The 26,753-nt window shown below is 45.7% G+C and overlaps 1 protein-coding gene across 9 annotated transcripts in view; it reads right to left on the bottom strand.

Annotated features, from left to right (window-relative positions):
- Positions 1 to 24,690, bottom strand: part of PITPNM2 (phosphatidylinositol transfer protein membrane associated 2) — a 123,934-nt gene extending 99,244 nt beyond the window's left edge. For 7 of the 9 annotated variants that reach the window (XM_058851304.1, XM_058851314.1, XM_058851311.1 and 4 more), the window contains exons 1-2: positions 24,307 to 24,690; positions 9,730 to 9,829 (exon numbers count right to left, since the gene is read on the bottom strand). The gene's annotated coding sequence lies outside the window, so the exon portion shown is untranslated. Of the gene's footprint in view, positions 1 to 6,078; positions 6,193 to 9,729; positions 9,830 to 22,373; positions 22,562 to 24,306 lie in introns of those variants that run through there. The other 2 variants (XM_058851305.1, XM_058851308.1) reach the window with 2 other exon arrangements.
- Between the last annotated feature and the right edge of the window lie 2,063 nt (positions 24,691 to 26,753).

The following is a 26,753-nucleotide window of genomic DNA, read 5'->3' as shown; positions in this document are numbered from 1 at the left end:
ATCCCCTGAGCTACCAGCAACACGAGTTTGGTAACACTGCAGCCACTTGATTTAAGATAAATGTGATATTAAATTAATATATTTATTTGCAGTACAGGCAATCTTATATTAAAAGAAAGGGAATGGCACAGGGGGCTATTTCAATACATAAGAGGCAGCTATTAAGACAGCACTAAGATGTGGGGAAGGAAGCTTTCCAATGGTTTTGCTACTTTCTCCCATCATGATTTCAAAGTTTGAGTAGTCAACAGAAACATATTTCAGGTCTTCAAGGAAGCAGATCCCCACAGTGCCTGGACTCTCTCTGCTACAAGAGAAATTCAAATGAAAGTATTGCCCTGTTCCCAAGTATCAGGATCCTTCAGCTTCTCCTTTAATCACCAGTGAACAGCCATGGTGATAACAAGAGGAGTAAGTACAGCTGTCTGGAGAGATGGCATCCCACAAAATTAAACACAAGCTTTGCCAACACAGAGCCAGAGTAGAAATAAGAACAAGTGCAGCTTTTCTACCAACAGGAGCTCAGGATCACAAAACTGTTTCCTGCTGCTTCACCTCCTGAACTTCCTGCCGCCCTGCCCAGGGAATATGCCTTTTCCCTGATCATGACCTGCAGAACAGCCATCCACCCAGACATGAGCACTAAGAATGCTCCCAGCAAAGTCACAGTGCTGGGACAGTCCCTCCCCTCAGGGTTATCAGGAATTCAGCACTGCTGTACCCACCATGATCTTGAGAAGGGACACCCTCCGTGCCCTCCTGCTTCTGGCTCCTCATGACAAAATCACTGCTACTGGGCCAAAACTGAGCATCCATTCCCTGAGAACACAGGGAAAGAGAGAACTGCTCATCACTGCCCCTGACACAACACAGATGACGTTTTGGTTATTAAGCATACACGGAAACAAGAATTTGAGCTGTTAACGTTTGTCATTGCTCTCCCACTGAACCCCAAGGGACACAGCCGGGCACTCAAAGCAGTGGGCACCACAGGCCATAAGGGTAATGTGAAACTAAAGACAAAGGGCTCAAGGAGTTTGTCTCACATACAGAGAAAACTCCAAGTGAGAAGAAACAGTATTTTAAAGTCCACCTGAAAGAAAGGCATCAGACAATTGCCCAGGATACAGCTGCCAGCTGTTGATGTCACAAGACTTGTACTATCTCTGCCACATGTTCTTACCCAGGGGTCTCACACTGAGGCAGGAGAGCTCTTGGGTACCCACCCCGCTGTCCACACAGCTGCCCTCTGCTGAACACATCCTCAGCTCCACAAACCACAGGGACACCTCTGGCTGTTGCTGACAAGGCCACAGAAGGGTCACGAGTGCTCATGCAATCCTGGAGAACTGAGTAGCTGCTGGGCAGGACCCTTGAAGGTGCAGGGGACCCCCTGAACCACTCAGTCAGGAGCATCTCTGCCCACATCCTCCCTTTCCATTTCACGTGGTAGTTCCTCACTGGCACAGCTGCTGATTAAAGCTTGCACTGACATCTGAAGACTCAAAGGCAAATTAAAATAACCCTACACTTCTTAAGCCGATTCATGCTTTTTTAATGACTGGAGTTCCTATCATGTGGAAAGCATCTCTTGCAGGAAACTACTTTGACCACTGCTGTTCATAAAAGTAAAGACTTGTTAATGCTCTCCAAACTTCCCACAGAAGTATTTATATAGCACCCCTCTATTTTTTCCCCAACAATAATCTAATTCATGTGACTCTTATCTTAACTATGAAACAGCACATTAAATCCAGGATCACAGCTCATTTAGATAAATGGAATTGGGCACATCCAGCGAGTCATTCCTGCTGTGACATTTCTACTATTGACAGAGTTATTTCCAGGCCCAGCGTGGGCAGCGAACTGGGAGGACTCTCACCCTTCAGCACAGTCACTGCCCCTCGCTGAGAGTGCACAGAAGAGCCAGATTTTCTCAAGGGACTTCACCTGGGTCTAGTCACATGTTAATAAACATTCTGGCAGCATTTCCCAGAAATAACCTTCAACTGTTACCTAGAAACATAATCCATCAAAATAAACCTCAAAATAGTAAGAAACGAAAAGAACTTTTATTGGTAGGCTGCATTCTAGCTATATATACAAAAGAACTAATGGACAAACTAGAGTCATTGATCAAGGGGATAGCTCAAATTAATTTCAAGGTTATTTTCTTTGTTCTTTTATAAACACAAACGGTGTTTTTAGAAAGTTTCCTTTACCTCACTCCTTCCTATCATCTGTGAGCTCTTAGGAATAGAGCTGAACCTCATGGGCCTCTACAGGACTTGAGAGTACCCAGTGGAACCCAAGCACTTAGCAGGTGATGAGCTGAAGTGAGTCTAGAGCTTAACAGTTAAATCAGCCAGAATAGATTAAAATTTCCCATCAAATAAATTGAAAGTTCTGCTTCAGCACTGAACAGTTCCCCTTCTCCCTACAGCTCAATCCCCACACTCCTTTTTAATCTGAATAAATACAGATGGTATTTGCCTCCCCCTCTTTTTCTTTCTATTTTTTTAATAAACTGCTGAGTTGATGCAGGAACCACAGTCAAAGGATTTTCTTTAGGTACTCAGAGCACTCCTGATCTGCATATTGATTTCAGCTCATAACTCTTCACAAACAAAAGAGGTACAAGAGTCTGTCAGTGCATGTGCTGGTGAATCCTTCTCTCCCCTCACAGCCCCTGCACTGGGATTAGCACACACAACACACTGCCTCAGTAGGAACTGGAATTTCCTGGAGTTCCCACTCGAGGCTGTGAAGCTGAGATAGCATCACAAACAGCCCTGAGCCACTCTGAGTGCTGGGGTTCAGCCAGGTTATCTCCCTGATAACCTCCTACAGCCTGGGGACGTGTGCGCAGCGTGACATCCACGCGCTGACGTTCCAGAGGACGAACGGGAAACCAGACTTGGCTGTAGCTCATCATTTCCCAGCACTGCCTGAGTGCCACAGAGAGGGAGCTGGGTTTGCTTTACAGGGATGTGTGTGCTCTGACTGCATCCATAACAACGAGCTGCTGCCCATTTACAGCTCCCCTCCTTCCTGAAAAATTGTATATTCAACCAGATGACACGCTTCTGATTATTAAAAAAGATCTCTGTACACCCCAGAAATTAATCATTTCTCTACTCTGCTAAAACTCATGACAATGTAGCCTTGGCTCAGGAAAATTAACTGCTATAGGTCAGTCACAAAGATATGCAATTTAAAATTTTCATACATTCTTTTACTCAGACAGAATCCTCTCTTCAACCCTTCTCTGCAATCATCAAGGTTTTATTGGATCTGGCATAAATATTCAATCCATGCTGCTGCTCATCAGTCTGGTTAGAGAGAGATGGTGGGGGTTCACTTCAAGTCCCAGGGCAGGTTCTTTTCACACCCATCAAATTTTGCTTTTAACCTCAGTAAAAGCATGGTTAGATCCTAAACAGGTCCACCTACAATGACATAGGGGAGCTTGCAATGGATGAAGAAGACAATACAAGGAAAGAGAACCTCCAAGCAAGATAGTTTAATCAGACAAGAATGTATTCAATGCAATAAAATAAGCTAATCACCTTTATCTGCATTACATCAAATATCTTTCAATTCCAAAAATTGTTAAGGCTGCAGAGTTTTCAGCTACCTTTTCCCTGTTTCCTCTAGGATTAATACTCTTAGAAGTCCCCTGCCAGCTGCTGCATGGCCTCTTTGGATATCATGAATTAAATTCTTGGGTTTTCTGACTTTTTCCACCATTAGAAGGACATTTATCAGGTTAAGCCCAGATTTCTTTTCCTGTCTTACCAGCAGAGTTTTGGATGACTAATCAAAGGGCTGAATATATTTTAAAGATTTAATTCTCTCTTCACTATTTAGACTAGTCAATGTCACTTTGACACTATTCTGGCTTTTCACTGCAAAAAACTTTCCAACTCAAATTCCCTTAGAACGAACATGCTCTCATAAGCAGACAAGTGCCATTTGCTCCATCTTGCCCTCCCCCAAGTTAGCTTCAGCTGTCACCAAAAACACAGTAAGCATTTTCCTCCTTGGGAACTATGTGTTCTTGCAGTTATATTCAGTGGACCAGAAGAGTCTGGCATGGGAAAAAGAACTATCTGATTTCTTGGACTCACTGCAAGAGAACCTGTCTTGGCCAGACACAGTTATAACCACCAAGGATTCAGTTAAATTAAAGATACCCTAGGCAATGAATACTGGCTGTACAAAAAGTGATCAGGCATTCACCCACCTCAGATACAGCTTTGGGGCTCTGACTGATCTCTAAAGAGTGTTTCTTCCTGCAGTTATAAATAACAGTGAGCAAAACACTCATTTTGGATGTTAGCCTGAAGATTTTCAGAGTTACCACCTATGAATTGCCACCACTATTTTAGTAAACAGAAAGCAGCCAACAGCTCTTGAGAACCTTTCACATTTTCACCTTTCTGTTTCCAGTGTGCTCAGATCTAAAAGCATGTTTTTCAGCTGAATTCAGACTCAGCACTTAAGGTTATATCTACTATTTTCACCATGATTCATGTTGCCTTTTTTGATCTACATAACCTAGAATTTCTATTTCCATGGCCAGTTATAAGGAGAGAAATATGCCCTGAAAAAGCAGCTGCACCTTAGACCTACCTTGAGATACTGAACCTTGCAGTGCTCCTGTATGCCAGGAACTGCCACATTCAGATGGCTGATCCTTGTGTGTCAATACCCAGACATCACAGAGGATGCAAGGAAAAGGTACAAAAATACAAAACACACCCAAATCATCTTCTTAAAAACCTGCTCAGGGCAAGAGTTTTTCACAGATAATTCTACATTTCCATCTTCTGCCTCACCACGTGCAAAGCCCAGTCGTCAGGCACAGACAGCTCCCACAACTTCCAAGCAAGTGAGGTTTCCACCCAGACCTGCCTCTGCCCTAAGTGCCCTTCTCTCACTTCATTAATTGCCCCTTTCCATCACTCTGTTGTGACATGGTAAAAGCACATCTAGAACACATCTGCAGCCTTCTGCCCCTCCAGAAAGGGCCAGGATCTCACTGGAACATCAAGGGGAATGGTATTGAATGTCAGGGTGAGTTGCAGCACATCTGCTCTATGCTGTGCTCAGGACAACCTTCTCCACGGAGCTTTTCCAGGAGGGGTTGTTCATCAGGTCTTATTTTTAAAGAATCTGGGCCAAGTCATCCCTGCTGTAGCTTTAATGACGTCAATGAGCTACAGCAGGGGTGAAATTGGGCCATTATTTTTTATGTCCATATGTCCTGTGCCTATTAAAATTAAAAAAAATGTGAAAGAAGATCAAGGAAGAAAAGTTATTGAATCAAAAGACTACCAGGTGCAGAGATTAACATCTAGATGTGGAATGTTCCTCTTTTGTTCCTGCTGTACATTATAAATACAACAGTTTATGGAAAAAGAAACACTTTTGTAGTGTCAAGGTGCAACGTGAGTTCTGCAGTGACAAATTATATTCACATTTTGTATCCTGTTTTGATAAAAAAGCCAACAGAAAAAACCATTACCAGGAAAAGATCTCTTCAGAACTCCACAAAAGTGAGCGACACAGTTGCCAGTAAGTGTTAGTGTCTCCTCTCTAAGCCAATACTCATCACACTCAGCACATCCAAGGAGTAAAGCCCAGTGGACCTTGTCCAGAGCTCATTTCTTAGTAAATCCAAAACATGATTATACAAAATATCAAAAGAGAAAAATACGATAAGGTTAAACCTAAACAGTGTTTTCTGTGAGTAAGCAAAGCCTCAAACGCCACCACGAGAAGGGACACAGCTGAGGAGCCCAAGCCTGCAGATGTGGGACACCAGCTGTGAACAGCAGCAGTACCAGCCACGATTCTGTGGGGATTTGCAGAAGGATGAACTGCAGCATTAATCTTGAGGAAATGTGCAAACAGGTTTCCCACCCCTCAGCCCACGGGGTACCGCGAACGTGGCTCCGGTTTACCCGACCACAGCCAGCGAGACCTACAACCAGAACTTCACAGCTCCACACTTAACTGACATTTAGGAGTATGAGTAACCATATTCAGAGGGATACAGGTAAAATTACTCACCCACACGCCTATAGAGTCAGGCTGATGCACCTTTTAAGGCAGACAGAAACAGCCCAGACCACAGGAGCTGGTGTTCAGGGCCTCAGCTTTGTAGATAAATTTTATTTCAAAGCTTTATAGAAAATTCCATTGAAATCTTTGACCCTAATTATCCAAGTTGCAGCTTCAGTCAAAGACTAAGTCCTATCTGCAAAGGCCTTTTTTCCAACTGCTTCCCCTTTGCATTAATGAGCTTTTTTTCCCACAATAAGCTACAACAGTTTGAAGTTTTGTTTTTGTTTTTATTTTTATTCCTCTCCTCCCTCCTCCTCTCCCATTCCAGCACTGGAATCAAAATAACTTGAGATGGAAAACGTGTGACCTCCCAAGCCTTTATTTACAGTATCACAAACCACAAGGGAAGGTTCTGTCCAAGTTATCCAGCTGGAATGGGAACAGCAGGGAAAAAAGGAGCCCTCATTTTTGCAGCTGTGATATTTAACACATCACAGGGGAGAAGGGTGGGAAGGAGGCAGCAGAATTAAAAGCCAGTAATGATGCCATGGAAATACTGGATGAAGCATCTCAGCCACACAGGCAAGTTCACATGATGACATCTTCTCTCCTTAGAAATAAACAGAGCTTTGTACATGCAAATGTAACTGCAAAACCAGCCTGACACACATCTAATGGCTTTACTTTTTCACTTCTACATTAAACCAGATTGTAAAATACAGAAACTCTTTGGACACCACCTAAGTTTGTATCAGTGCTGTAAACATCTCTCTTCATGCCACCATCCCCTGAAATTATAACAAAGACTTTGTAAAAATATAGAAGCCTAGCAGCAACAGAATCTTCCTCAGATATTTAAACAGCACAGAAAAACAAACACAAATGAAGGAGGTTTAGATCTATAGAAAGTTACTTGCAGCAGGAAACTGTCAGTTAGTTTGTGGTTACAACCACAGCAGCATCACAACCCTTTCCTCCCAGTTAAAGACGTAAGTCCAAACAGTTCCTTGTGTCTCGTGTTTCTATTGTAAAAGAAGGAAAACCACAAAAAGACAAACTCACTCCTGTTTCCATGAGAAATTTCAGTGCCAGATGATACAGGAGACTCTGCAGATCCCTTCTTTTTGAAAAGGGATCCTTCTGTACCTTTCCAAACATCTGTGTCCTGTCAGGTCTAAATGGGTTTACCTGTAACTCTCTCCCACCTCTGTAAGATCCCATTCCCCTTTCCCCACCTCTCAGCAGCTCCCCCTTCTCCCTGCCTGGCACAGTAACAAGTGCCACTCTAACCCACAACCTTTACACACTGAGACAGGGGGATGTCACAATTGTGCTGCTCCATTATACCACCAGACAGGGTTCCCCTCCTTGCCAGTACAAAAGCAGCCATCACCCAGTTCCCTGGAGTGTTATCCCCTTGATCTAACTCATTACAGTGAGTTTTTCAATCCAGTTGATGAAGGATCCAGCATGAAGACAGATTTCTCCTCATTTAGTCGGTTCCCACAAACTCACTCCTTACAAGGGGTTCAATTCTCATGTCGCGGGTCCCCCACTAAGTCCCCTGGTAAGTACAAGGTGCAGAAAAAAGTAAGGTTCTGGCCCAATTTGTGTCCATATGAAAGGACATGAGGCTCTGGAAGGAGAAAAGCTGGTCACATCACACAGCCAGGGGTGGAAAATCACAGCCCAGCATGGCACAGGCACAAGGACAGGTGCTGAGGCAAGGCAGGGAGTGCTGGAAGGACATCAGAAGGAGGCAACTGCAAAGCAAAGCTGTGCTTCCTTTTGACAGGACACGACACATTCCTTCCTTTGCTTAGAGGGGACATCACTTCCCCAGTGCACGAGTCCCCTGTCCCCAGCCTGCCTCACATCTTCTCAGGCACCCTTGGATTCAACCTCATCTATCTTCCCCTCTTATTAACCTCCTGCCCAATGTCAGCCTCTGCCTCTTCTTACAGACAGAAACACTCATCCCATCCAGGCTTCTGAAGCTACAGCAACAGTGGAAGCACAAAAAGGCAGCACAGTGTACCTGGACAGCTGGAAGTGAGGATGCTGAGGGACAGAGCAGCAGGTCCCTCCCCATCCCATTATCAACACTTTCTATCTCCTCCTCACACTGCACTCCCCCCTGGCTCCCTGCCTGGGTCCCACAGCTCCCAACATCACTGGCACACACGGCTCACGTCCGCACACGCGTCCCTCGGGCTCTGCTCGCAGCAGGGATTGAGGACACTTCCCTAGATTTTGAAATAGCTCTATGCAAAATCCTCCCAAGGATGACTTGCAGAGGAGCATTCTCCCAACATTTTCATTCTGTCCAGCAGTTTGGATTGAAAGCCTCCAGGTTCTGAAAAACAAAGGGCTGCACAGCAACATTGGCAGAACAGAGGGGGAAATTACCTGGTGCCTACAGCATTTTCCTGGACATGGCAGTTCAGCTTTTTGTCTCCATGAGCACTGCATTCCCTGACAAGGTTTAAAACCCATTTCTCTCCCTACATTCCCTACCTGCCAACTCACAGACGTTACTCCTCTCTGGTGACGCAAGAGCAGGGATTCATTTTCCTGTGAACACCATTCTGGAGGCAATTTTCCCTCACCTACCCAGAGAATTAATGACCACTTGGGCACCTCATCAGCCCTGTAAAATCCTTCAGGCAAGCAAAATGAGTGGAGCCTCAGCCTTGGGGCAAAGCAAACCCTAAGCTCTGCCAAGGATTGCATTTCTTCTCTGCTGTTACTGCTAATTTGGAGAAAAATGCTCCCTCTACAAGAGGCTGTGGGGGAGCGTGTGACCTAAAACAGGAGGCAAAGCTCTTGGGATGTTCCCCCTCAGCACAGCAGCACAAACTCATGGCAATCAATGCCTCTCTGAGCATAAACTCCTCTGTTAAAGCTGCTGCTGGCAGATGTTGATCCCAGAGAGATGCGGACACGGCTCCTTTGGAGCTGTAGTGGGCAGGCAGGAGCTGCCAGGCTGTCTCCTGAGGAAATCAGGTATTCCACAGAGGGGGAACAGCCTACCCAGCCTGGCACTGGGCTCTGCTAATCCCAAAGAGAGGCTTCAGGAAGGAAATCGACCTGGAGACTGGTAATCACTGGGAGCCAATTTCCTGACAGGAGACAATTAAGGTATTCAAATCACCCCTAGTTTTCAACAATTTCTGATAAAGATATTGCATGTTAATACAGAGCTGGTGTCACTGCAGCCTCAGTGTAGCTGCTGTGACCTCAAGGAATAAACCCAGAGAGACTGAAAACATATTTCAGTCTGGTGAATAGTTATTTATTTGAAAGATTTTAAGCAGAAGAGGATGCTGACTAAGCAGATAAAGGCAGGGAGTGTGGTGAGAGTTCTTTCAAAAGAAGTTTATTACCAATGCACACATCTATGCAATTTAAGCCAGCCATGTCCTGTGACTGCCAAGCCCTCCTCAAAGAGCTCCTGCAGCCATTCTCCAGCCTCCATTTTGTCATGTTTTCCCCAAGCACTTATTCAGGTGGAACCCAAGCTAAGGCTAATCCCCTCTCACCAGCAGTGAGTTAGTATCCCTCAGATAAATTACCATTCTCCCTAGTAACATCTAAATGTTTTTTTCTAACCCAGAAGAAAAAGAACAGCCATCCAGCTGAAATGTCAGAACCTACCTTCTGCAAAAAATCTCTCTAGATGCTTCTGAATGCAGGAGGGAGCAAAGACAGCATTGCTGAAAAAGGATGTCACTGTTGGTCCACATGTGTCAACATCCTAGAAAAAGACAGAACACAGTTGCTGAACTGCCATGCCCATGGGAAATCAAGAGCAAGAATAAAGCTGCATTATTTTTTCAGTTCCACCATGCTAATGGCTCCTATGCAAACAACATAAAGCTACAACATTTTATAATTGCACATCAGAGTTTCTCTGCAGACATCCCTCCGGTATGTCAGAAATTCAATACGTGATAGTAGGCGGCAATGAGCACCTCAGGGATTTAAAGTGTGTTCCAAACCATGAGTCATCGTCATCTCTAACTCATGGAAATTAAGAAGGAAAAAAAAGAGAAGAAAAAACACATGCGTTGCACTGACCACTCTCACGTGCTCCCTCTGTACAACACTTCCCCTCAAAGCATTTCCTTTCTAAACTCAGAGCTCGGTGACTTCCACAGAGGAGACATCACCACAGAGAAACCCAGCACATCACAGATTCTTCCAGGGTGCCCCCAGAACCCGGGCAGGATCCCACATTTGAGGGTGGAAGCAGAGCTGGAGCTGCCCTTGTAATCCCCACAGATCCTTCCACAGCTGGAGGAGCAAGGAGACAGCAGCTCCCACAGGGAACGAAGGGCTGGTGAACACAGGAGGGCAAATCCAGGTCGGGAAAGCCCAGGCACCTCATTTACACTCCTATTCCAGCCACCTGCTCTCCCCCCAAGGCTGATTTTTGTCAGGAGGGCTGAGGGCAGAAGGAACCTGCCTGCAGATTGTTCTTGCTTTGCTTGTCATTCCAAGCAGCCCCATTGGCTTTCTAAGAGATTCCTTTGGGCAGCCTTGTCTTCACCTCCAACCACTGCACTGGTTCCAATGCAGCTTTAAAAGCAGCTGGGTTACACTTTAGGGCACACTCGTGCTCTCCACTCCCCTCTCTACTGATGATTTTCCCAATTATATCCACATTCGTTTAGGTCTCCTTTAATGTCTTGGCTTATCTTTGTTTCTCTGTCCTCCAAGCAGCAGCCACAGCAAAGCCAGCACTGGTCTAATGGTGACAGAGCAGGGCATGTCACCCATGGACCCCCAAAACCCACATGCTTACATTAAAATTGTCTCTATTTCACTCAATTCTCCATCAGCAGAAATATCCCTTTCAGGTCAGGAAGGGCACAGTCCTTCCCAGCTCTCCTTCCCAGCAGCAGGAGCTCTGTTGTGCACCAGAATGTGCAAATCTGGGCTCACAAGCACACAAATAAAAGCACATCTCCTTGCTGGGACTTGGATCCAAACCTCAACACCAGCACCTGCCACCAAAGTGTTACACAATAAATAAATAAAACATCCATACACTCTGTTTCCTTCCCTAAAGTACCTGAAAACAGAAAAAACATCAATATCTTTAGCTGCAAACACTGATTCTGTTAACATAAATTTATGTCTTGCCAACAGCTTAAAAAAAAACCCAGTATCTGATCTTCACTCTTATAACTTCTTGCACAGCAATTTAAAGAAATATAATAGTGCTTGCACAGGTCAGATTCATCCTGGAGGAAGAGCAAATGCTAGTAACATTTCAGGACCATTAATCTCAGAAATCTCACCAAGAGCAAGCAGCCAGACAGCTTAAAAATATATTTAGTCCACAAATGCTTATTAACGTCATTTGCTGATTCACAGCTGAGCCAGGCACATAGAGCCCAAATGCCACTTCTGCTTTCCCAGGCTGGGTGGTAATAAATTAATAATAATAATAATAATAATAATAATAATAATAATAATAATAATAATAATAATAATAATAGTGTTGAAAGTGTTTGGCATCAAGTTGCTTAACCTATCTCAAAACCTCCTGTGATGCAACTTTTAGATTGGATCTGTCAGAACTGGAAACCACGGGTCCAATCTGTGGCCCTGTGGTTTAGGATCCAATCACAATTTATTTGAAACTGAATCTTAGTTTTCTTTTCTTTCATTGACTATTGATCTTGCTGCCAACATTAATACAGTCAAGACCAGGAGATAAATAAAATTAACTCTTCAGGCTCACAACAAAATTAACACCAAAAATCACTACTTTTAAAATGGTATCTTCTTTGTAACTGAAGAAATAATATTCAATAATTTGATACCTGTGCCAGTATTGCGTGTGTATTCTGTCCTTTGGGGCAGAATTAACCCACTAAATTCTTAAGGAATGCTTTAAATAAAAATTCTTCTCATAGATGGAAATGTAAAGTGCTTCTTCCCCTACTGTTCTATACAATATGATGATGCAAAGCCCAAAGGACTTTCTCTCTACAGCAACTATTCAAATCTGTATGATGGAAATATATTTAAATATAACATTTTAATCTTGCTTTGCCTTTGAATTTTAAATGCCTTTTCATGAAAGCAAGTATTTCATTAGTCCTTTTAGCCATTCTACCATTATTTGCAAGTAAACAAGAATCCTCACATTACCTTTCCCTTTTAAAAGGATTCATTATAGCTATGTAGTTAACTCAATACACATCCAGTCTGATTGAGCCTCACCAATTTTCACAAGTTACACAACAATTCATTCCTCAAGCACATTGGGATTTTTCCACATCCATTCTTTCCCCATTTTCTACAAGCAAGACAAGTCTCTCTAGGTGCTGGTTATCCTCCCAAAAGAACCATCCACTACAGCCCACTTTGGTAAATAAATTGTAAATAAAATAAATTGTAAATCAGAATTAGCAGGGCCTGGACACAGGACTACAAAGGGTTTCAGAGTTTGGCTGAGGGCAATCTCAAAGCCCCCCAGGGTACCTGCAAGCCTGGAAGGGCAGCCACAAAGCCTCCTCCAGTTAAGGAAAATCAATCTTCCTACCTCCTTTATTATTTTTTATTCTGGGGTTGGGTTTTTTCCCCCTGTGTCATAGGTTAGGGAAGGATGACAAAAGTTCTTCTTTTCAGTGACAGTAAGTCTGTAGCAATTGTTCCAAGCAGAAAAACTGAGCTCTCTGCACACTTGTTAATGCTACTGCAATCAAAAGTGATTAAAAGCAAAAACATTTCAGTACAAGAGAAAGTGAAAGTATTGCCTCTGGGAAAACAGAAACATTGGCATTTTCTCTGCAGCAAATACTAAAAGTAATAGATAATTAATGTAGCCTAGGACATTATGACGTTTATGAAACTTGTTTTCTGGAATAATCATAAACAATTCACCTTGACTGTATTCCCAAGTCATCACTTTTTAAAGTCACTGCAGTTTGCAGAGGCCTTGCTGATGCTATTCTTAATTTACTTATTTTTAGGTGTGAGAACAGATTACCAAGGCAAAATTTAAACTTAAAAATTGTCAGATTTTCATCCTCTTCTATAATCATTAACCCTGTCTGCATTCCAGAAACATTTTGTGCTAAATGGAAATCAAGTACACAGTTAAAACTGCTTCTGCTTTCAAATTAAACTCGCAAAGTGTGGGAGGATTCTGCATTGTTAAACAAGGGGCACATTTGTCCAAACCACCAGGAAAAAGCAACGCAACAAAAACACAGAAATGTGAGTTAATGCAAGAGCTCCCAAAAGGCTGCAATGACATTTTTATTATGGCTGATTTGCAAAGAGGAATGTTACAAACTCAAAAGGTTTTCAGGGAAGCATCTCCCCAGGGAAGCTTCTGGGCACTGGAGCAGCCCAGAACTGAATCAAGGACCATGTTTGGTTCTGGAGCAGCAGGACAGCCCAGCAGCACCTGAGACAAAGGAAATCAGACCACAGCTATTAATAGACAGATTCACATGTAAATATCTTTTTGCAAAGAGGCAGAGGCCACATGGCTCGATTTTAGCACCAATGTTGAAAACACCACATTGCATTAACTGAACTGGCATTTACCTTTCCATGGAGGATGATTAATTAATTATAAGATGCTTTCTGCTGGCTTCTGAAGGCTTCTCTGCTGAACTGATGTGCTGCACTTCACTCTCCAGTCCTTCCAGGAGGCAGCATTGCTGCCACCACTAAATCACTTTATCCTGGTGGGATGGGCAGAGCTCCCACCTCACCATTACCTGGACAGACACACCTGGGGATAACCCCAAAACAAAAATCACCAGCCTTGGGCAATGAAAAGGCTTCTGCAAAGGCAGAGGCACTGACAGCACCATCTTGCAGGGAGAAATGAAGCAGCACAATTGTTCCTCAAGACCACCACAGCTGGTGTAGCTCAGCCTCCTGCTCTCGCCCAATCTGCATTAATAAATTCTAATCCCTACCGAGTGTCAGCTGTGGTCAAACACCACATGCCCATGGTTTGGGAGCATCAGTTTCAGACCACAGAGAGTCTCCAGAGCCCTTTATCCTCAGAAAAGGTGGTTTCTGTTCTCCTACCAGCCACCCTAAAGCACTAAGGGGATGTAAGTGAGCAACTAAATATCAACAAACCACAGGGAAATAAATGCAAAATCCTGAAGAACTCTAATCTGAGGAACAGGCTCCAGGACGTGCCAGGAAATTAATCAACATGCAAGAGAAATGCAGCAGTTAACTGGAAAATACAAACAGCTTGGAAAGGCACCGAGACCGTTTTTCCCTCTCGGATGTTTGTAGCATCTGGACCTCGGAGTGCCCCGGGGTTACGTTCCCAAAGGAGCACAAGGCCCTGGCTGTGCTGTAAGCAGCCAGACCCAAGGGAAAGGGAGGGAAAACAAACAGAAAAATGCTTCCAGAAGCTGCCTGGGCTCTGGACTCTGCTGCAGCTATAATGAGTTTTTCATTTGCCAAGAGCCTTCTCCCTCCTTCCTTAGAAGTAATTAATCCTTTCTTAAAAGTCTTTATTCCCTTATATGAAATGGGAAGTGTTACAACCCATTGCTCTGATCAACTGCAAGAAAAGAAATTAAAAAAAAAAAACCAAACCCTACACTCTATAGTAGATCTTACAAGATTTTTAGGAACCTCACAGCAGTCTATGTAAAACAGAAAGAGTCACATTTAATATCACCCAAAGGTGGCAACCTGTTCCCCACACACATCACCTTCCCAAACTTCCCTCCTGCCTCCAGGGTGGGATCCTAGGAACCATCACCAGCAGCCTCTGCTGGCACTGGGATTGCTTTGGGGTGGGTAGATCTTAAAAAGCAGCTCTCAAAAGAGTCAAGCTTCAGACTTCCCCTCTGAGAGCAGTAAAACCAAGGGGATTTTTTTTTTTTTTTTTTTTTTAAAGAGGAGGGGAAAAAAAAAAAAAAGAAAAGAAAAAGCCTCTGGGTGGGTTCAGCACCTGTGTATGCCAGAGGCACTTCATGTTTTATTCATGAGAATGCTATCACCCCCGTGAAGGTTTCTAAGTGACTCAGCCAGACAGGGTCTCTACAACCAGCTTCCAGGAGGATCTTTTGTGGGGAAAAAAAATAAATTAATTAATCTGTTTGATTGATATTATGTTCCAGTCATTTCTAGCCAGGTATATTTCAAGCAGAGAACTCTATGTCAACTTCCACCTTGCCCCTTCCCATATAAATGTAGCAATTAGCAGAGAAAAATTAGTCAATTATGCAGTATTTCACCTTAAATAAAGCAACTCAAGAAATAAAACACCATTTAATTGGTAGCTGACAGCCAGGAAAGGAACACAGTCGCTGAGTAACGTGTTTAAAGAGGATCTGAAATCCATTCCTAGCCCTTGATGGAAGCCTGTCCTTGTCAATGAAATCCACAATCCATAATAATGCTCAGTATTGTGCTTTCATCCTCTGTTTTATCAGAGCTCATCTGCTGATCAATGAGGAGTCCCACAGAATAACACTCTGAATTTCAATGTCAACACAGCAGTACTGTGGTAATGATCGAAAATATTTACATATTGCCTCATTGATCGTGGGGTGTTCTCTTCCAACCATCTGGCTACTGGGCATTCATCTTTTTTATTATTTTATTTTATTTTTTAGGCCTTTACAACTATTTCAAGCAGGTTATCTTGACAGCTAACTTCCAGCATTCCGCCTGAATTAGGTTTGCCTGTTATTTTTAACCCAGGACATCAGCAACACCATTAATCAATTTCATTCCATCTCAGAGAATGGGAAAATAATTTTCGGAACAAGGACAAACCCCCCAAAACCCCAGCAAACACCTGCTCTGTGATGTGCCAATTCAGCTACAAGGTCTCGTTTTTAATGTGACTCAAGGGTGTCACCATCTCAACAACGGATGAGTCAAATGGAAATATGTCCCTGACTCTGCTCCCGCTGCCAGCCTCGAGGAAAGAAAGGCTGCCAGGGTTGTTTTTCCCACCTCCTGATGGAATATCCCTTGGTCTCTGCAGTGCAGGGCCCTGGGCACACAGCACAGGCCTGGGGTGATGCTCCCTTAGGAACTGCTCAGGTCCTGGTGGTTCAGACCAGGGGCTGCCAAGGACTGCAGGAATAAAAACCAGCACCAGCCAATCTGCTTTCCCTTCTCCCAGCTGAGCCTGTGCACCCCGAGACTCCCCAGCCACCCCACTGTCCCATGGTGATGGATTTGCTGCACCCTCTGGCCCCCTGCGGGTCCAGAGATCCACCTGGAACCAGAAACTGGGGAGAAATTTGGATTTAGCCTCAAGAAAATCCAAACAAAAGCAAAAAGCACCTTCCTGCAAGGTGCTCTGAGCACCAAGGTGCTGCAGCCCCCAGCACAGCACAACCAGTTTCCACTCAACTCTTGTCTTGCTGAGCACAGGCTTCCATGTAAAAATGAATTTTTAAAAAGCCTGGAAAAGCTTATCCATGTGCATTCTCCTAGGAAGCTTAAGAGCAAGTTAAAATAAAATATGCAGGAAAGACTAACATCTACAAGATCTACAAGGCTGCTGCAAGATACCTCAGCAGGGAACTTGCTGGGAATATTAAAAAGGTGGTTCTCAAACAGTTGTCAAACTGATTTCAAGGAGGTTTTTAGTGGCTCCAAATCTGTTTATAATCAGAAACTGACACTCATGGCTGCTGCTACCATAAACTTGATTTAGGAAAAATGGGAGGTCTGAAAGCCAAATTATACTCAATCTTTAAACCAGGAATTAAAATCCTCACTCAATGCTGTTTAGCTGATGATTTTGGTAACAATGTTTAAGACAAAGCATCACCTTTTTTTTTTCAGTTCTACTTTGCTAACAAGGAATACAACACAAGTTCTATCAGCAAAATGACATTCAGACAACAAAAGACAGAGCAGGGAGGGGGAAAGTGCTCTGACATATCTGCCTTTGATAATACAGATGCTCCATTAGACAGTGAAATAAATCTCCCCTTTATGTCAAGCTCCTTTTGCTGCTGGGGCACCTGAACAAAAGAACAGGCAGGAAGATAGAAAGCTCTTTCCTCTCCATCCTCTCTGCCCAGATGTTTGCAGACATTATGCAGAAGGTCTGACCTACAGATACCCAAGTGCTCACCCCCAGCAAGTCAAACCATCATCCCCTGCTCTAAACAAAAGGATAAATGAAAACTGGGAAGCCAGGGCAACACACAAAAGCTGAAGCAGAGTTTAATTCTTCAACCAGGCTTATCCAAATATGCTCTTTCTTCTCACAGTGGCAGTGTGTTAGATAAAGGTGCCCCTCTGAAAAACTTATTTATAGGTATTAAATGTAAGCAAAAGAGAGCATTAAAATTGTTTTGGTGCCAATAGAAACAGTTGTGCCCAGGCTAAACACATTTTTGAGGATATGTGATGGAAGATGTTTACTGTTTGTTGAAGTTAAAACACTAAAACATGGAACCATGTTTTACAATCCAGAGACAGGTTAGACAAACAAGGAGTCCCGTGAGTCTGGATAAATGATCCTTAAAAACAAGGGAGCGAGAACAAAACAGGCTATGTGTTCATCAGTTCATCTGGTGGATCAGAAGCCTAAAAGCCTCATGTCTAGCCTGCTCAAGAAATTCACAAGGAAACAAGGAAAGCAAAACAAAACCGGAGACAGAAAACTCAGGAATTTTAGTGTCTTTTCTGCTGGACTGTGCCTGCAACAGTTCTTATGTCTGCTCTTGGTTTACCCTTGTTTAGACAGAAATGATCCTCCACTTTTGCTTGTGAAGAGCACAGAGAATGTTACTGAGGAAATGGGATGGCAGAGAAAAAGCAAGCAAGAGGCCTTCCTCCCCCTCCTGCTCTTTTCCACCAAATATCTCCGAGTTATTTACACCCTCGTATCCCAAACTCCCCCTCCAGTTTCACAGCTTGCAGTTTACTCTGCATTCTGGTGGAGACAACATGTGTTTAGCTTCAGCATGTTTAGGCTGGAACAGCCTCTGAACGTGAGGCCGGGTCACAGAGCCCACAGAGGGAAGGATTTCCAGATGCAGAGACAGGAGAGAAAATAAGAGCCAGAAACACGAGGCTCCACCACCCTGGAGAAATCAACCTGCTCCGTGGAGGAGACAACTTAAACAGCTTGGCAACGCCTACAGCTGGTGCTCAACCTCAGATCCAGTGAAAAGATGTAAATATTTAGATTTCAATTTCATCTGATATGATAAATATAAAATCTCTATTTCCTTCTTTAAAAAAAAGGCAACATTAAAATAGGTAAGCCACCCACATAGAGAAAGTGACTCTACCGTGTTTGTACCTTTGGAAGGTTATTTAAGTTATGGTATTGATCTTGAAACAAATTAAAAGTGAAACTATTCCCTCTGAGTTGTCCTCTGATATATATAAAACATAATTACACCACATTTATATATAAATGCATATGTGAAATGGTTTTGCTGTTCCTTCCAAACGTAGTGGCTGATGGCAGCCCGTTATTTTTTTCACCTCTTCAGAAATGCCCACAGCCCTCCAGGTTTTGCTGTGGATAACTCTGACACATTTTGAGACACCAAATGATCCAAACCCAACTCCTTATGAATACCTGTACAAAACACAAGTGAAGCTGAACTCCTGTTTACCACGGCTGTACTAGAAAAACCTGAAATCCTCTCGTAACCTTCTAAAGTAGATAATGGAATTAAGGCCCCTCTACACATCCAGAGTTAAGTCATGCAAATACCAAACTTCTTTGGAGCTGGAGATAACACGGCCTCGCCCCTGCAGTGCCCAGATACCTCGGCATGCTGATGTGATTACACACTCCCACCCTCCAAATTGGTTATCACGCCATTAAAATGCCTTCCCAGGTCACTGCTCTGAGGGTTAAGCCTGAATTAGTATCCCGAAGCTCCCTGATCGTTATGTAAGTCCCAGCAATCCAAACAAATCAGAGTTTGCTTCCCTGCCCATTACAAGAATCCCTGTCCAACGATGAATTACAAATCTTTCAGCAGTTCATTCACTATTTTCTTCCCCGAGTGCTCACCAGCTGTGCCTTCCCAGCTCACAGCAAACCACCTCTGTTCCACTAATGGATTTTCTGGACCGCAGTTCCCTGCCCCCACCATGAGACCATACAATCTGGTGGAAAACCCCCGAGTAGAAATCCCAGTGTCTGTCTCTGACTGGAGACTGAGCTGTTTAAAGAAAGCCATGAGCGACAAATCACTTTTCCTCACCACATCGAGGGACTCTCCAATTCACCTAATCCCACCTGTTTTCCTGCCAAGGAGAGTTTTAAAGTTCGTGCCCACATCTCAGCACTCACCAACCTCAGCTGTCCAAACACACAAAGCCAGCACTGTAAAAGCTGTGCAGAGTCCTCGCTATCCAAGGTACTCGGTACTCAGCCTTGGGTTATTCTTGCGGGAAAACAACTTGAGGTCCGCAGGGGTGCAGATTTCTGGATGTTGTAGTTCTTCAAATCTGTCTGAGCAAGAGTTTCCTGGCTGTTTAAAGCCAGGGGGGAAAAAAACAAAACAAAACCAAAGATTTGGAGTTCTCAGCCACTACCTGGGTCAGGAGAAGTCAAAAATCAGCCGGTGCTGCTGTTGGGAGATGGCGACTCTGCCGTGGGTGCCCCTGCTCGTATCAGCACTCCCTCCTCAGCTGAGGTGTGTGCTTTGTCCCTGCCCTCGCTGGCACCCTGGGCACACTCAGGGCGCTGGCAGGTGTGTCCCTGCCCAGGACAATGATCTCTGCAGCTGTTCCAGGCCACCACCCTTCACTGACCCAGCCACCAAACCCAAGGGTCCTGCTCATCCTCCTCACCACCGTGGCACAGGGAAGCCCAGAGGCAGGAAGGCACTGTTTTCCCTCCCATTTCCCTCCTGGATGGCCTCTCCCTGCAAAGCCAGCACCTCCTCAGATGTGGCCAAGCTCCCCAGGGCAGGTTTTAGCCCTGTGCCAACTGGATTTCTTCTCTGCACCCACATTTGCCCAAAATTTTTATTATGAATATAAATATTTATAAATATTTATCTCCACTTGCCTGAGCAAGCTCTTATTTCTTCTTTCCTCTGAAGCCTGATCCTGTGTCACACACTCAGGAAGAACTGCAGGAAGGGGAAGCAGCTCTGTCTCCAGATCCTGCCATCCCTCAGGAGGTCCCCTGCACCTCCCCCCGCCCTCCTTCAAAATGAAAGATACCTTTTTCCAACTGGTTTCTAAGTTCTCCAGCGGGATTTACTGAAGCATTTTGCTGTGAGCTTCTAAGAATTATTTTTTTAATTAAAACCAAAAATTAAAACCGTCATCCAGTCACACCAGCAAACTCTCTTTCCTACAGAAAATGCACAAGCCCGACTTCAGGAGCTCTGTCTATTGACTTGGCATCGTGCTGATTAGAACTCCCTGTAGTGACAGGATCTGGGCCAGCCCCAGGCTAGATTGTTTTCTTCTTACATTAAGAACATCCAAATATCATCCATTACTTTGTTCATTTAAATTTTCCTGGGACTCTTGGCATGGACAATTAGAGAAGCCACATTCCCTTTCAGTTTTGTGCGTGAGCTCAGACAGACTCTGCCCCTGTACAATCTTGTGGCACTTGGATTTCCTCCAACACCCAGGAAATAAAGTTATAAATAAAAAGTGTTTTATTTATTCCCTCCCCCCCCCACATTAATTATTCCATTTCTAGTCACACTGAAAACTACAGAACATTTTTGTTTATAAGATGCTTTCGAGCTCAAAATTAAATTTAGGCATATTTTACCAATTTGGAGAGATAAACAGAAGTATTAATTGCATCATACCCTACGTCAGCCAATTTTAAAATTAAATGAGAAAGCATCTTCACCACTTAGAGAAATTGGCTGTTTAGAAAACCATGGGTTGCTCTTTCCTTCTAAGAAAATAAAAATAAAACAAAGAGACACATCAATGCCTGTTTCTAGCCTCCCTCTTATTTGAGTCTCTACTAAGAGGAAGCCTAAAAGAAAAACACCTTAAAGGAAGAAATGTTTCTCTAGGGATCCTGCTGGTCCTGGAACAGGACATTATGGTGAATATGCATGAAAGGCATGAGTCAAACTGTACTCAGGAGCAAGCATCAGCTTTCACTTGCCATTTTCCGAAGCCTTCCACTCAGGCTGCCAAGACAGCAACTGAATGACAAGAGTTTTATTTGAATGCAGAGGGGAGATTAATGCTTCTTAGGACTAATTGGAAGAACCTTCTTTAAATTAGCGTACTTGAAGGATGTGCTGCTTCTCTCTTTGGCCAGCTCACAGAAGCAGTAACAATTTGTGAATCAAAAGAGAGTATTTAAATTTAAAGCCTTTTAGCCCCATTGTCAGTTTTAAGTTTTGAAAATTTCTATTAGGGGGGAAAAAAAAATCAGGACAAGGTCTTTCCAAACTGGTTGCTGTCAAGTAAAATGAGAAGTTAGATAAAACTCCCACGTGCCAGATGGTAAATCACAATAAATGCTCAGGCTGTTAGATGCACAACAAGCGACAAAGCATTGACACACACCATCAGCAGCAAACCCAAAATAGAAAAGATATTTTAATAAGAAGTTGTCATTTGGGGAAAAGATCCTCGTGAAGCTCATCAGAATCAAAAGTCATACACTCAGGGCTTCTTATTTTCCTCATCACTTCACATAAGCTTGAGAACAGCCAACAGTTTCAGGTGACTTACATTAAGCTCAGGGCCATAGTCAGCAAGAGCCTTGGAGTTCACTATTTAGGCTCCACTTCTGACCCCTTCTGCCAAGTTCTTAAAAAAAATACTGTTAAAGGATACCAGGGAATTGTTTACTCCAACCATTATGGTTTCCCAAACAGAGATGCAAGAAAAAGTTTTATTAAGAAGATAAACAGCTGCTACTGAACACGGTTTAGATGGCAACAAAAGCATCTAAGGGCCATAAAGGGAATAGTAAGGGAATTAAAAAGCATTTTTATGCATGAAGATGGCTAACATCTGTACGTTCATTAAAGTGGTATCAACTATGCTTTTAATTAAAAGTTAGTGACAGAAACTTAAATATGATTAATGAAGCCCAGCAGCCTACCAGAAGTCTGCTCCATCAAAAGCAGCACAAGCTGCATTCCCAGCCCCGGATGCTGATTTCTTCCCCTCTCAGAGATGCTGCCACAACCAGAACACACTGCAAGGACCACAAAGCAGAAATCCTGAGACAAACAACAAGACAGGACAAGTCTGCAACAGTGCTTTCGTGCCTGGCCATCCTTTATTCTGTATATCCCGAGGAGGTGTTTCAATTACAGAGCAGCCCGCGGCCAAAACAAGGAGCTGGTTACCTGTCAGAATAACCAAGCACTCCGAGATCCACCAGCCATGGGAGGCACCAGGTCTGCCACAGAAAAAGAGGGAAAAGGGTTGCCCTACAAACAGCAATCTCCTTTTCAACAGTGCTGGGGGGGAAGACCCCTCACCCAGAAGCCGGTGCTGAACTCGCTAAGGCAGTCAGTCGTCTTGTGTTACTCGGGAGCACAACGCAGTCATGACAAAAATAAACCACGATAAAAATACAGCACGAGCAAAAAGATGTGGGCACAGAGCAGGAATCAGTGCCATGGGGGGACAAGGAGTCCTACAGCCACTGATATTCTCACATGCACTCAGACATCCGCCTGTTTGAGCCCTGATGTCCACAGGGACTGATCTATTGCCACTGTCCTGTTCAGAGCTGAGCACTCACAGATTATGTCTTCAAAGACTGAAGATGCTTCCTGACATCCAATTTTCACTCAGCAGCTTCCAGACACACAGAGCACAGAGAAGATGGAACCTCTCACTTTACAGCAGGTACCAACACATGAAGAAACTTTTTTTTTTTTTTTCTTAAATACACGGTTTAAATAAACTTCACCTCAGTCATGGCATTTAAACATGCAATGTGACAGGACTGACTTGTGTAGCTGACTGAGCAGGGCGCTCCTCTGAGGGGCTCCCTGAATGATGCTCCCAGCCCTAGGCTGAGCACTTGAGTGCACTCTGTGCTTCTGCTTCCTCAGTGGAGCAGGAGAGGCTGGAGAGGAGGTGAAGGAAGGGATTTAAACGCTCCCACAGCTGGGCAAAAAGCTGGAGCTGTTCACGCTTTAGCCGTGGGGCAGCAGCACGCTCCAGGATGGAGCCCAGGGCTGTTCGGGAACCCTTCTGTCAAGGGATGGGGAAGCCAGCAGAAAGGACTGCCAGGCCCAGGAAAAAAAACCAATCCCCTCTTGCAGCCCGTCATCCAGCTAAGGAATGGGCATTCTGCTCTTTCCAATGGGAAGAATCTCTCCCTCTCACTAGGAAAAGCACCACCTAAGGAGCACGGCCAGCCCCCAGTCACCACCCTGACATAGGGGGGTCTCGAGCCCCGAAAGCTCACGGGGCTGTCCCTCAGCTATAATGAGACCAGCGGCATTTATTCTTTGAAGCTGCTGTGCGTTTCAGCCTCTTCTCCCACAGGGATGGGAGGCATCCCCGGGTAGAACCTTCATACCCTCCCCACGCCAGGCCCCGTCCGAGGGGCTCCTGGGCCACCGCACGACAAAACCTCCACCGGGGACCTCTGCCAGAGCCGAATTCTGCTGAAATTCAAGGCTCGGAGATGCGGTACCCGAGGAAGGAGGTCAGGACGGAGCTCTCCCGGGGGCTGGCTCCGGCCTCGAGCCATGACCGCCCCGAACGCTCCGGGTGCCGCGACCCGGCGCTGAGGGTGCTCCGTCCGTCCGCTCGTCCCCGGCTGTCCCCGCGGGCACGGAGCGGTGTCTGCCGCCCGCAACCCGGCAGGGCAGGGAGAGCCCGACACCGGCTGTGCCACACGCCGGACCTCGGCAGCGCGGGGCTGCGGTCCCGCGTCCCTGGCGTGCGGTGAGGGGCGCCGCTATGGCCGCAGGGCCCTCCCGGTCACCGACTGCTCCATCGGGAAACTTTTACCACCGCATCCCGGCCGAGGAGGGCCAGCCCGGCCCCGCTCAGGCCGCGGCAGCCTCCAGGTGCCGGCCGGGACCCGCCGCGGCCCGCGGGGGCCGTTCCGCGGTCCCGGGAGGGGCCCCCGCGCCGCACCGGCCCCTCCGCGGAGCCGCAGCCGCCCCGCGGGCCCGGCTACCCCAGCTCAGCTCCCCTCAGGCCCGCCTCGGTTCCCGCCCCCGCCTCGGCACGGCCGGGCCGGCCCGGGGGCCGCCAGGTGTTGGTGCTCGCCCCGCCGCCCCCCGCCCGCCCTCAGCGCCCCCCGGCACGCACCGGCTGCTCCCGGCCGCGGCTCCCGCTGCTGCTGCTGCTGCTGCTGCTGCTGCCGATGCCGCCGCGGCTCGGCGGCTGCCGTTGCTTACCGGTCGCTGCCTACCGGCATGCCCGCGCACCGCTGGCATAATCCCCGGCGCGGGCGGGCCGGGCGCGGGCAGCTCCTCGCCCGCCGGCGCTGCCGCGGCGCGGGGACGGCGGAGGCGGGGGGAAGCGAGGCGAGGCGGGCGGGCCGCCGCAGCTGAGGGGGAGGAGGGAACGGGGAAGGCGAAGAGCCCCTCACCGGCACTGCCCCTGCCCTACTGTGGCACGGCGGCCACGCAGATTTATCCGCCGAGCCGAGCCGAGCCCCGCGCACCGGCAGCACCGGGAGCCGCCACTTCCTTCCCCGCTCCGCTCCGCGCCCCCTCAGCGGGCGGGGCGAGGGCGCCCCCTGCCGGCCGCGGCGGGGAGCGCGGGAAAGCGGGGCCGCCCCGCCGGGCGGGGAAGGTGCGGAGAAAGAGCGGGGAAAGAGCGGAGAAAGAGCGGGGAAATAGTGGGGAAACTGTGGAGAAAGAGCGGAGAAAGAGCTGGGTACCCTGGGCTGGTCCTGCCTTCCCCCGCTCGCCGCCCCCGCTGGCTCGTTGGCCGCTCGCTGCCGGTACCGGTACCGGAGCTCACCGAGCCCCAGCCCGCGCTCTGCCCTCACCTCACCCAGAGCAGCGCTGGAGACTCCTCGAACTTTACTCTCTGCAAAGCTTAGTGAAGGGGAAAAAAAAAAAAATCTCAAAAAGCTCAGCGATCGTTTAATTCAGAAACCTCAGAAAAAGACCCTGCGATGAAATTTACAGTGGCCTTTTAAACCTTCGTTAATTTCCTGCGGTTGTTTTTCATTCAGGATGCATCATCCCAGCGCTTCTTCCCTCTCTGCAAAGGTAAAATACTCGCAGTTTGTTTTGTAACTGCTCCCTGCATTGCCACACTAAGTTGTAGTCCACATTACAGCTTTGTGTGAGGCAGATGATGCCTAAACCTTCAATGCTACAATTTTAAAATTTGCTTTCTAGAGACGTGAACAAACAGAAATTTTATTTTCCGAAGTTTGAAATTTCAGAGCTGGAGGAGTTGAAAATGTTTATTATCATAGAGAAAACTATGCATGGGAGTGTCTTGCAAGGGCAGACTGAGGCAGAGGAGAGCCTGGGGCTCCAGGCAGGACCTTGTAGATCTGGAAAGGCGATAAATGCCAACATAGCTGGGAGGTGTCAGGTGAGAACACAAGAGGAAGATGACTAAAGTCCTCCTCAGAGGAAACAAAAGCTTCTCTGGCTATCTGGCAATCCTTATGTATCCTCCAAGAGAGAACAAGGCAATTTTCTCGTGTGGAGGGGGAAGTCGAAAGGGGATTAAAAACAAAAGGACAATGTCCAGCAAAGGGCAGGGCCAGCACGGTCCTGGTTCCCACAGTAAATGTTCCCTGTGTCCCAGTTTTTGGTGCTTCGGGTCTGATTTTCAGGAGCGCTGAGCATTCAGGCCTCCCACTGATTTAATCTGGAACTGCAGAGCCTCTGCCCCTCTGATGAATCAGGCCAAAGGCACCACACGGAACAGGTCACACAGACATTTGAGAAGAGTGGCCTAGAAGTTTACTAAAAGCAACACTTTCCCCCCCCCTTCAGTGTTATAATAGAACAGAAATAGCCTAAAGAGCTCCAACAGATGGAGGAGGACTTTTGATTAAAAAAATAAATTCTGACTCACAATTCAGTTTTCTGGATGTAATAGAAAAGAGTCCATGAATATGAATAGTGCTGGAGAGAATGGAGTGGAGATGAAGGGAGGTTACAGTGAAAGAGCTGAGCTGATTTACCTACTTGCCTCTCATGTCTGTCAGGAAAATTCTTTGGTTTTGCTGTAGCACTGATGAAAGGAAACAAGACCATTACTGGACTCGTGAAAATCCCGCTGGCTGACTGATATTTCTGAAGAAAGCTTTAGAATTGTACCTGTTTATAACAAAATAGTGGGAAAACTGCAGCTGAATAGAGCTAAGCAGGGAAGTAAAGATTCTTTTTTCCCCCTTCTAAGTAAAAATTACCAGTGAGAACATGGAATGCCATCAGAATTTTACATCTCTTTGTGGAGACTGGAAATAGATTGGAGCAAGTCCTCTCCAAGCATTCAGACCCAATTTCTGCATTTTAGAGTAAAGGGAAAAATGAGAAACTCCCATCCTTGACTTCTCCCTGCTCTGATCTTGCACTGAAGTACCTACAGGGCAGAAGGGGTTGCAAAAATCTGCAGAATTTTTGAAAACACCATGCATGGATTGAACAGTTCTTCATCAAATGTTAAACCACAGCACTCTAATTTTAGAATCAGACCTTCTCAAGCTTCCTTTATGACAGCTATTCTGGCCCTATAATCACATCATTGGTGGCTAAACATCTTGAACAAGGACAGAATTT

This window comes from Poecile atricapillus, chromosome 16, assembly GCF_030490865.1.
Source record: "Poecile atricapillus isolate bPoeAtr1 chromosome 16, bPoeAtr1.hap1, whole genome shotgun sequence".
Lineage (NCBI taxonomy): Eukaryota > Metazoa > Chordata > Aves > Passeriformes > Paridae > Poecile > Poecile atricapillus.
This window is presented reverse-complemented; position numbering and strand designations above follow the sequence as displayed.